Source organism: Centroberyx affinis, unplaced genomic scaffold (assembly GCF_046629955.1).
Source record: "Centroberyx affinis isolate AG114_WGS23_722 - 3 ecotype Tasmania unplaced genomic scaffold, CSIRO-AGI_Caff_v1 ptg005575l_1, whole genome shotgun sequence".
Classification (NCBI taxonomy): Eukaryota; Metazoa; Chordata; class Actinopteri; order Beryciformes; family Berycidae; genus Centroberyx; species Centroberyx affinis.
The window spans coordinates 15,520-28,260 of NW_027282803.1; positions in this window are offsets into that span (position 1 = coordinate 15,520).

A 12,741-nucleotide genomic window follows, 5' to 3' on the forward strand; every position below is an offset into this window, starting at 1 on the left:
CGAGTGATAATTCAGTATTCTGGTTTCTGGTCTTCCAGTGAAGCTGAACGGCTGGGCTGAACGATTTTGAAAAAATATCTAATTGCGATTATTTTGACTGATATTGTAATTGCGATATGATTTGCGATATTAGAGGGAATGATAATTTTTACATCATTATTCTCATTTTCATTGAAAAACGTATTATAATGATTACGGTGTGATTTTTGCGGGGATCTGTACCAAACAAAGATGTTTTCTTCAGTCTGTAGAATATGATGTGTAGGCCAGGACATCTCTGCAGCACCACAATATTTACTTTGAAATGATATTTTGACACATTTCACCTTTAACAAATATTGTGCCTCCTGTGATTTGAAAATTGCAGTAGGCCATATTGTGATTTTGATAAAATGTCGATTAATTGTTCAGCCCTAATGGTGGTGATCTGGTGATCTGGTGATCTGGTGAGATCATGACAGAGTTCTGCTGCTGAACTGAGGAGAACGAGCTCATTTTATTTAAACAGTCTGACAAAATGAGGAATGAAACATTTTATGGAATATTGATTGAACATTTCTGTTTTGTTTGACATCACAACATTACCATTCAGTTTGTGAGCCACATTGTGATATATATCGATATCGAAAAAAATTCTTATGATTATCATGTTGATTGTTCCTCCTCTCATGCTGTGAGGTCTGATCCAACACACTGAGATCCTGCTGTGTGTTCAGGCTTCAGAGCTACAAAACACAACAGAGATGGTGAGCAGCTCCAGATGTCTGAGTGTAAAACAGATTACATTACATTATATTTTATTTACATTACATTATGTTAAACGCTGCAAAAATATGAATAGGATACAGCAGAGAAAAATAGAAAATAAATAGGAATAGAGCTCATTAAACACGCAGCAGACAATTCCAACACTGGAACATGTTAATGTATGAAAATAAAGTTTGCATTGCAGCATTATTAGTATGTGACAAATAACAGCAGCAACAAAGAATAAATGAGCACAGAATGATATACATATACTTAAAAAACTGAAAATATACTAAAAATATGAAAAACATGCAGTATGACAAATGGAACGTAATGTGTGTGCATTACCTGTGTGTGTGTGTGTGTGTGTGTGTGTGTGTGTGTGTGTGTGTGTGTGTGTGATATAAGCAGCCAGATAAGGAGCATGCTCAGTGGAGTCTCCTCACTTTTATTCTTTATTTGATGTATTTCTCGATGGGCCCAGTCGCAGGACTTAAACTTAAAGCTGCAGGACAAACTTCACACTGGGATCTGGATTCTGCTGCTGACTTCCTCTGAGATAACGAGGTCAGGCCGGCGATGAGTGATGTCATCTACTAACGAGAGTTTCTCCCAGCATGCCGTGGGTCTGAACCGGTTTGGAGAGACAGGAGCAGGAGGTTTTTAGAAACCTGGAAACCTGTTGGCTGCTGGATTTCCACCCAGTCTGACCAGGAGCTGGTTAGATAAAGTGAGAATCTGCAGGAGGTTTTGTGTGTCCGCCTCCATCTTCCTCCCTCAGCCTCACTGTGGGGTTTCTGCTCTGCTCCTCCCACAGATCACCTGTCAATCACACAGTGTGGGCGGAGCTTGGATTTCCTGCAGTTTGAGTTTCTCTTTTCTCTGTCTGTTCAGCCATGGTGGCTCTCACCGCTCATGCTAACAACCCAGCTCTTCTTCTTCTTCTGTTGATTCCAAACAAACCGGAAACGTAAAACACATTTTACCAGACTCCGGCTGTTTAGAACAGACAGAGGAGAAGATTTATGAACTGATAGAGGCTGGATCACTGTGGAGGGAGAGAGAGAGAGAGCAGCACTTATTTATTCATATTTATATTAAAAACATTTTCATATTTATTACTTTAAAGGTCTCCACTCTGTGGTGATACAGGAGTTGGATGGTCTATCTAAACATGGTGAAAGTATCAAAACTAAATCCACACAATCCATATTAGTGCAGCGAGCCTCTAAACGAGCCGTTTGGACTTCCGTAACTTTGTGATGTCACAAAGGTTCGCTCATTATCATTTCTGTAAGAAATAATAGACTAACAAAGTGTTTTTTTCAAAGCGGTTGAGCGGTTGTCGTCGTTTATTACCGGAGAGTTTTCCCTACCTGTAGCCGCCGGGCCGCGGCGTCTCACGTTTCACTCTGGAAACGGTTAGCCGATCGGAACGGAGGGGTCGTTAATATTAATGAGCCTTAAAGACACGGAGACAGAAACGGCCTGTTCTTGGTAAGGCTCAGAGAGATGCTGGAAAATGAAGGTGGAGAAATGGATTGAGAGTGTTTTTGGTTCATGACACCACACACACAGCTTTGAATGGACAGAAAGACACTAAATAAAACTCTGTGAACTAGGATATGGAGCTTTAAGCTGCTCAGTACAGCTGGTGTTCTGCTGTTGGCCACTGGGCGGCGCCACTGGAGTGTGTGGAGCAAGGTGTAATGTGTTAAAGCATGTGGTAGTGTGTTGTAGTGTGTTATAGTGTGTTGTAGTGTGTTAGAGTGTGTTGTAGTGTGTTAGAGTGTGTTGTAGTGTGTTAGAGTGTGTTGTAGTGTGTTGTAGTGTGTTGTAGTGTGTTGTAGTGTGTTATAGTGTGTTGTAGTGTGTTAGAGTGTGTTGTACTGTGTTGTAGTGTGTTATAGTGTCTTGTAGTGTGTTAGAGTGTGTTGTACTGTGTTGTAGTGTGTTATAGTGTCTTGTAGTGTGTTAGAGTGTGTTGTAGTGTGTTGTAGTGTGTTATAGTGTGTTGTAGTGTGTTGTAGTGTGTTGTAGTGTCTTAAAATGCGTAGTAGTGTGTTGTTGTGTCTTAGCAGTGTGACGACCCTCCCGCTCTCCTGGCTCTGCGTCTTGCAGGAGCCAGGTGGGTGGAGTCATCATCGAGGCTGATGGAGTTCACCTGGGCCCGCCTGTATTGCAGTGTGTTAAAGCATGTGTGTTGCAAGGCGTGTTGTGGCGTGTTATAGTGTTTTATAGTGTATTGTAGTGTGTTATAGCGTTTTGTAGCGTGTTGTGGCATGTTATAGTGTTTCATAGCGTGTTGTAGTGTTTTATAGTGTGTTGTAACATTTATATTGTGTTGCACCGTGTTATAGTGTTTTATAGCATGATGTAGTGTGCTATAGTGTTTTAGAGCGTGTTGTAGTGTGTTGTAGTGTTTTATAGCGTGTTGTAGCGTGCTATAGTGTTTTAGAGCGTGTTGTAGTGTGTTGTAGTGTTTTATAGCGTGTTGTAGTGTTTTATAGCGTGTTGTAGCGTGCTATAGTGTTTTAGAGCGTGTTGTAGTGTGTTGTAGTGTTTTATAGCGTGTTGTAGCGTGCTATAGTGTTTTAGAGCGTGTTGTAGTGTGTTGTAGTGTTTTATAGTGTGTTGTAGCATGCTATAGTGTTTTAGAGCGTGTTGTAGTGTTTTATAGCGTGTTGTAGTGTTTTATAGCGTGTTGTCACGTGTTGTAGTGTTTTATAGCGTGTTATAGTGTGCTATAGTGTTTTAGAGCGTGTTGTAGTGTTTTATAGCGTGTTGTAGTGTGCTATAGTGTTTTAGAGTGTGTTGTAGTGTTTTATAACATGTTGTCACGTGTTGTAGTGTTTTATAGCGTGTTGTAGGGTGCTATAGTGTTTTAGAGCGTGTTGTAGTGTTTTATAACATGTTGTCACGTGTTGTAGTGTTTTATAGTGTTTTAGCGCGTTATAACGTATTTATAGTGTGTTGTAGCGTGTTATAGTGTTTTATAGCGTGTTGTCGTATGTTATAGTGTTTTATAGCACGTTGTCATGTTTCATAGAATGTTGTGTGTTGTAGCGTGTTATAATGTTTTATAGTGTGTTGTAGCGTGCTATAGTGTTTTAGAGCGTGTTGTAGTGTGTTGTAGTGTTTTATAGCGTGTTGTAGTGTTTTATAGCGTGTTGTAGTGTGTTGTAGTGTTTTATAGTGTGTTGTAGTGTTTTATAGCGTGTTGTCACGTGTTGTAGTGTTTTATTGCGTGTTGTAGTGTGCTATAGTGTTTTAGAGCGTGTTGTAGTGTTTTATAGCGTGTTGTAGTGTGCTATAGTGTTTTAGAGCGTGTTGTAGTGTTTTATAACATGTTGTCACGTGTTGTAGTGTTTTATAGCGTGTTGTAGTGTGCTATAGTGTTTTAGAGCGTGTTGTAGTGTTTTATAGCGTGTTGTAGTGTTTTATAGCGTGTTGTCACGTGTTGTAGTGTTTTAGAGCGTGTTGTAGTGTTTTATAGCGTGTTGTAGTGTTTTATAGCGTGTTGTCACGTGTTGTAGTGTTTTAGAGCGTGTTGTAGTGTTTTATAGCGTGTTGTAGTGTTTTATAACGTTGTCACGTGTTGTAGTGTTTTATAGCGTGTTGTAGTGCTTTATAACGTGTTGTCACGTGTTGTAGTGTTTTATAGTGTTTTAGCGCGTTATAACGTATTTATAGTGTGTTGTAGCGTGTTATAGTGTTTTATAGCGTGTTGTCGTATGTTATAGTGTTTTATAGCACGTTGTCATGTTTCATAGAATGTTGTGTGTTGTAGCGTGTTATAATGTTTTATAGTGTGTTGTTGCATGTTATGGTGTTTTCTAGCGTGTTGTACATTATAGCGTTTTAGAGCGGGGTTAGGGTTAGGGTTAGGGTTAGGGTTAGGGTTAGGGTTAAAATCCAAAATCTGACATTTGATCCATAACTTCACACTGTTTCCAGCCACATGGAAGCAGGAAGTTTCCTGTGGGCTCCCCGGGTTCAGCTGGAGCTCCGCAGTGTGAAGCGGCTCCAGGCGTCGGTCCGGCCTCCGGGGCGAGCGGAGCAGGGATCGGTCGTGATGCTTTCCCTGCTGCCGCGGCTTACAGACCGCTCTGCTGTTCTGCATGAGAGACAAATCCCATTTGTGTCCCGAGCGGTGGGTCGGATCCCCCGAGCTTCCCGTCAACACCGACACCGGGCCGGTAATCACCTTAGTTTTGGCTGAGCGAGCGCGGTCACGGCCGGCGTCACGCGGCGAGGCTCGGCGGTCCGGAGATGAATAAATATTCAGTGATCAGGGTAAAGGGATTACCCGCCGTACAACTTATTTCACATAACTACCTGCTGCAAACACACCGGACGTCACGCCGCCCAGACGCCGTCAGCCTCGACGCCACGCGCCGCTTCCCCCGGAGCGCCGCTTCCCCCGGAGCGCCGCTTCCCCCGGAGCGCCGCTTCCCCCGGAGCGCCGCTTCCCCCGGAGCGCCGCGTCCGGACCCGAGCGCCCGGGCGTCACTTCTCCATCTGCGCACGCCTGGCGTCTTTAATGAAGCGCTCATCAGGAAAAATCAATCTGCTGCCGGCTCCAGGCTCTAATGGAGACAAGGCTCTTTCATATTGATAATGGGATTCTGTAATGAGTGCTTCAGCTCTGCGCCGGGCGTCTCTGACAGACGGACGGACGGACGGACGGACGGACGGACGGAGTCCACGTCTGGACGCTGACGGTCGAAGCTTTCTGAGCGGCTGAAAGCAGACAGAAATAAAAGCTGCAGAGGAAGAGAGGCTGAACTCTGCTCTGCGGCTTTTCACAGCGCAGCACAGATTTATGCCAAACGTTCCTGCCGGTAATTATGGGTAATGTGCTGGAAAACCCGGAGCGATATTGACATGGAAAGTCCGTTTCAGGTCCCACCTCTTATTTATCGAGACGGGTCGGAATGAACTTTCAGTCCCAGTCAGACTGTGACATTTACAGAACATCCTGCAGATTTGGCCTTTCGGTTCCTTATGAGATGGCAGCCGGTCTGCGGTCTGCTCCGACTTTAAAGGACAATTCCACCCAAACTCATCATCTGGTTGTTATTCTGCAGAAAACGATTTCCTTCCCTCTTCTTCATGATTTTCTCTCTCACAGTATTTTGGAGTTAAGCGCTCTGAGCGTTTGACATCACTGCCTCGCTCTGCCTGGCTGAGAGAAAATTTCACACTCTGTCATGTTTCTACAATTTTGTTTTCACAATTCTAGATGTTTAATACGCCACTGAAAAGTGACTGGCAGTAAAGGGTTTTTTTGGCAAATAGATGTAAACAGAACAGGATAGAAAAGCACAGGCAGTTCTATATTGGGAATGCCTCAATATTGTTTGCATAATAATCAGCTGCTGGTGACAGATTATTGTTTCAGTTCGTTCAGGAGTTCCCCACAAAATGAGGAAGAGTTCAGTTTTAATATAACTGAATTCACTCAAAATGTTCCTAATTAGAGAATGTAAGAATGACTTGAAATCTCAGGGTCTCTCTCTCTGTACAGAGCAAACTCTTCTACAATTCAGTCTTCCCATACGGGTCCATGAGTCTAAATCTTATCAACTGGGTCAGTTTCTACTCATTTCTTCTAATCCAGATTCTAATTGGCTGCAGGTCCGTGGTGAACTGCAGCAGGTCCGGGTCACGCTGGTCTTCCCTGTAGTTTGTGGGTCAGAGTGTTTCTGTGGCTCCGGTCTGCTTCCTGCAAAGCCCAGACCTGCTGCAGAGGCAGAAGTGGAGCTGGTTTGGGGAAATCTAGCGGCGGCGGCGGCAGTAATCAGCCTCCCCGCTGCCTCTCCGCCTCTCCCTGTGGATTTATCGGTCTGGAAAAGCTTCGCAACACCAACATTAGTCACCGGCTGAGACGGAGTCCGGCCCAGAGACTCGGAAATTCAATTCCAGCAACGGAGCCAAACAGACCTGACTGTCTGCAGTCGATGTCTGATGGTCGAGCAAAAAGGTCACAAAGCACACATCCAAACACCATGAGTACTAGTACAGCTGCAACGATTAATCGATTAATCGATTAATCGATTAGATGTCAACTAATCGATTAATCTGCAACTATTTTGATAATCGATTAATCGGTTTGAGTAATTTTTTAAGAAAACCAAGTCAAAATTCTCTGATTCCAGCTTCTTAAATGTGAATATTTTCTGGTTTCTTTCCTCCTCTATGACAGTAAACTTAATATCTTTGGGTTGTGGACAAAACAAGACATTTGAGGACGTCATCTTGGGCTTTGGGAAACACTGATCCACATTTTCACCATTTTCTGACATTTTATAGACCAAACAACTAATCGATTAATCGAGAAAATAATCGACAGATTAATCGACAATGAAAATAATCGTTAGTTAGTTGCAGCCCTAAATACTAGGTGCATTTATTGGTATACCAATGGTCACATGGTGGTGTACCAATGGTCACATGGTGGTGTACCAATGGTCACATGGTGGTGTACCAATGGTCACATGGTGGTGTACCAATGGTCACATGGTGGTGTACCAATGGTCGACCTGCAGCCTTCTGGGCTGATATTTACACCTTCTGTATCAGCCTGATCTGAATAAACTGGGAACTCTTTGTGTAATCGAGTTTCGTGAGCGTGCGACAGATCCGTGAGAAGCCGCTTCTCGATGGAAAGAGCGGCTGCCGCAGTCTAATATCCCACAATAAGTGTTTGTTTATGATAACCTGTCAGGTCTGTCGCCACTGCTTGTTACTGAGCTCGCTTCTGCATATCGGGCGGCAGCATGAATACCAATGCAGAGAGAGAGAGAGAGAGAGAGAGAGAGAGAGAGAGAGAGAGAGAGAGATGTGCTGCATTAACTCGTCTGTCACTGTGTCGACAGCATTAATGCTTCTTCTGCAGCCTTGATGAAGAGCGTTCCCCAGCACAGCTCACTGTAATGTGCTGGAGAACAGCTGACACCCAGACATAAACCAGCCAGCCTGCTGAGACACATACTGTACTACTGTAGAGAGAGAGAGACATACTGTACTACTGTAGAGAGAGAGAGAGACATACTGTACTACAGTAGAGAGAGAGAGAGAGACACATACTGTACTACTGTAGAGAGAGAGAGAGAGAGAGACATACTGTACTACTGTAGAGAGAGAGAGACATACTGTACTACTGTAGAGAGAGAGAGAGACATACTGTACTACTGTAGAGAGAGAGAGAGAGAGACATACTGTACTACTGTAGAGAGAGAGAGAGACATACTGTACTACTGTAGAGAGAGAGAGAGAGAGACATACTGTACTACTGTAGAGAGAGAGAGAGAGAGAGACATACTGTACTACTGTAGAGAGAGAGAGAGACATACTGTACTACTGTAGAGAGAGAGAGAGACATACTGTACTACTGTAGAGAGAGAGAGAGACATACTGTACTACTGTAGAGAGAGAGAGAGAGAGAGACATACTGTACTACTGTAGAGAGAGAGAGACATACTGTACTACTGTAGAGAGAGAGAGAGACATACTGTACTACTGTAGAGAGAGAGAGAGAGACATACTGTACTACTGTAGAGAGAGAGAGACATACTGTACTACTGTAGAGAGAGAGAGAGACATACTGTACTACTGTAGAGAGAGAGAGAGACATACTGTACTACTGTAGAGAGAGAGAGAGACATACTGTACTACTGTAGAGAGAGAGAGAGAGAGACATACTGTACTACTGTAGAGAGAGAGAGAGACATACTGTACTACTGTAGAGAGAGAGAGAGACATACTGTACTACTGTAGAGAGAGAGAGAGACATACTGTACTACTGTAGAGAGAGAGAGAGACATACTGTGCTACTGTAGAGAGAGAGAGAGAGAGACATACTGTACTACTGTAGAGAGAGAGAGAGAGAGACATACTGTACTACTGTAGAGAGAGAGAGAGAGAGACATACTGTACTACTGTAGAGAGAGAGAGAGAGAGAGACATACTGTACTACTGTAGAGAGAGAGAGAGAGACATACTGTACTACTGTAGAGAGAGAGAGAGAGAGACATACTGTACTACTGTAGAGAGAGAGACATACTGTACTACTGTAGAGAGAGAGAGAGACATACTGTGCTACTGTAGAGAGAGAGAGGGAGAGACATACTGTACTACTGTAGAGAGAGAGAGAGAGAGACATACTGTACTACTGTAGAGAGAGAGAGAGAGACATACTGTACTACTGTAGAGAGAGAGAGAGAGAGACATACTGTACTACTGTAGAGAGAGAGAGAGAGACATACTGTACTACTGTAGAGAGAGAGAGAGAGAGAGACATACTGTACTACTGTAGAGAGAGAGAGAGAGACATACTGTACTACTGTAGAGAGAGAGAGAGAGAGACATACTGTACTACTGTAGAGAGAGAGAGAGACATACTGTGCTACTGTAGAGAGAGAGAGGGAGAGACATACTGTACTACTGTAGAGAGAGAGAGAGAGAGACATACTGTACTACTGTAGAGAGAGAGAGGGAGAGACATACTGTACTACTGTAGAGAGAGAGAGAGAGACATACTGTGCTACTGTAGAGAGAGAGAGAGAGAGAGAGACATACTGTACTACTGTAGAGGGAGAGAGAGAGAGAGAGACACACACATACTGTACTACTGTAGAGAGAGAGAGAGAGAGACACAGAGACAGAGAGAGACATACTGTACTACTGTAGAGAGAGAGAGAGACATACTGTACTACTGTAGAGAGAGAGAGAGACATACTGTACTACTGTAGAGAGAGAGAGAGACATACTGTACTACTGTAGAGAGAGAGAGAGAGAGACATACTGTACTACTGTAGAGAGAGAGAGAGAGACATACTGCACTACTGTAGAGGGAGAGAGAGAGAGAGAGACACACATACTGTACTACTGTAGAGAGAGAGAGAGAGACATACTGCACTACTGTAGAGGGAGAGAGAGAGAGAGAGACACACATACTGTACTACTGTAGAGAGAGAGAGAGAGAGACAGGGACAGAGACAGAGAGAGACATACTGTACTACTGTAGAGAGAGAGAGAGAGAGACATACTGTACTACTGTAGAGAGAGAGAGAGAGAGACATACTGTACTACTGTAGAGAGAGAGAGAGAGACATACTGTACTACTGTAGAGAGAGAGAGAGAGAGACATACTGTACTACTGTAGAGAGAGAGAGAGAGACATACTGTACTACTGTAGAGAGAGAGAGAGACATACTGTGCTACTGTAGAGAGAGAGAGGGAGAGACATACTGTACTACTGTAGAGAGAGAGAGAGAGAGACATACTGTACTACTGTAGAGAGAGAGAGAGAGACATACTGTACTACTGTAGAGAGAGAGAGAGAGACATACTGTACTACTGTAGAGAGAGAGAGAGAGAGAGAGACATACTGTACTACTGTAGAGAGAGAGAGAGAGACATACTGTACTACTGTAGAGAGAGAGAGAGAGAGACATACTGTACTACTGTAGAGAGAGAGAGAGAGACATACTGTACTACTGTAGAGAGAGAGAGAGACATACTGTACTACTGTAGAGAGAGAGAGAGACATACTGTGCTACTGTAGAGAGAGAGAGGGAGAGACATACTGTACTACTGTAGAGAGAGAGAGAGAGAGACATACTGTACTACTGTAGAGAGAGAGAGGGAGAGACATACTGTACTACTGTAGAGAGAGAGAGAGAGACATACTGTGCTACTGTAGAGAGAGAGAGAGAGAGACATACTGTACTACTGTAGAGGGAGAGAGAGAGAGAGAGACACACACATACTGTACTACTGTAGAGAGAGAGAGAGAGACATACTGTGCTACTGTAGAGAGAGAGAGAGAGAGACATACTGTACTACTGTAGAGGGAGAGAGAGAGAGAGAGACACACACATACTGTACTACTGTAGAGAGAGAGAGAGAGACACACAGAGACAGAGAGAGACATACTGTACTACTGTAGAGAGAGAGAGAGACATACTGTACTACTGTAGAGAGGGAGAGAGAGAGAGAGACACACATACTGTACTACTGTAGAGAGAGAGAGAGAGACATACTGCACTACTGTAGAGGGAGAGAGAGAGAGAGAGACACACATACTGTACTACTGTAGAGAGAGAGAGACAGGGACAGAGACAGAGAGAGACATACTGTACTACTGTAGAGAGAGAGAGAGAGAGAGACATACTGTACTACTGTAGAGAGAGAGAGAGAGAGACATACTGTACTACTGTAGAGGGAGAGAGAGAGAGAGAGACACACACATACTGTACTACTGTAGAGAGAGAGAGAGAGAGACAGGGACAGAGACAGAGAGAGACATACTGTACTACTGTAGAGAGAGAGAGAGAGAGACATACTGTACTACTGTAGAGAGAGAGAGAGAGAGACATACTGTACTACTGTAGAGGGAGAGAGAGAGAGAGACACACACATACTGTACTACTGTAGAGAGAGAGAGAGAGAGACAGGGACAGAGACAGAGAGAGACATACTGTACTACTGTAGAGAGAGAGAGAGAGAGACATACTGTACTACTGTAGAGAGAGAGAGAGAGAGACATACTGTACTACTGTAGAGAGAGAGAGAGAGAGACAGGGACAGAGACAGAGAGAGACATACTGTACTACTGTAGAGAGAGAGAGAGAGACACACATACTGTACTACTGTAGAGAGAGAGAGAGAGACATACTGTACTACTGTAGAGAGAGAGAGAGACAGGGACAGAGACAGAGAGAGACATACTGTACTACTGTAGAGGGAGAGAGAGAGAGAGAGACACATACTGTACTACTGTAGAGAGAGAGAGAGAGAGAGAGACAGGGACAGAGACAGAGAGAGACATACTGTACTACTGTAGAGAGAGAGATGGAGAGAGAGAGACACACACACATACTGTACTACTGTAGAGAGAGAGAGAGAGAGACATACTGTACTACTGTAGAGAGAGAGAGAGAGAGACATACTGTACTACTGTAGAGAGACAGAGGGGGGGGGGGGAGAGAGATTTGATTGCAATGTTGCAATGTCACACAGCTCTGTTTACACATTTCTTTATTCTAGTAGATCTTTAATTGTACGTACATTTTTTGTTTTTATTTCACACTTGCTTTGGCAATGTAAACGTATGTTTCCCATGACAATAAAGCCCCTTTGAATTGAATTGAATTAACAGAGACAGAGAGAGAGAGAGAGAGAGAGAGAGAGAGGGAGAGAGAGAGAGTTGATTTTCTTAAGGACTTATAAAGTTAGACTGATATTAATTCTCATTCTCTCCTCCAGACTTGGCGTCTAGCCTTCTTCTTCTTCTGTTTTTATTTTTCAGCAGAAATGAGTTCACGCAGTAATGCCGCGTTCACACCAAACGCGACGCGAATTTTTCGGTGCGGTTACATATGAAGTCAAAGCAAAGACGCGAACAGACGCCATTTTGCGCCGGGTGACGCGAAATTCGCCTCAGTCGCGTATTCACGCGAGTTGAAATTTTTCAACTTGAGCGGAAAAATTTGCATGGCGCTGTGTCGCGAAAGCCTATCAGTGTTGAGATTCTCCCAACATCAGGACATCAGGACGTCAGGACATCAGGACGTCAGGACGTTGGGAGAATCTCAGTGCTGATAGGGTTAGTCTCAAAATGGAGGATAAGCTAATAGTAGCCGTCTGTGGGCTCCCAGAGCTTTATGACACAAGTCTCCTGGCAGAGACCGTGACAAAAAGGAGAGAGCTTGGAGAAAAGTCAGCGAGGAAGTTGGACTACCTGGTAAGTTCTGAAAATATGTGTCTGTTACTTTATTCCAGCTATCAGTTGTACTTTACTATGAACCAAGTTAGCACAAGCATTAGCCCCAGTTAGCACAACACAGCTGGCTTTCCCGGCATAACGTTACTTGAATATTCGCGGGTTGTGTACTCGAGTAAACACAAATGATCCCGTGGTCAAACTCGCGTGAGTAACGCGAGGCGAAGAGCTGTGACCGTTCTTCCTCAGAGAACAAACTCACG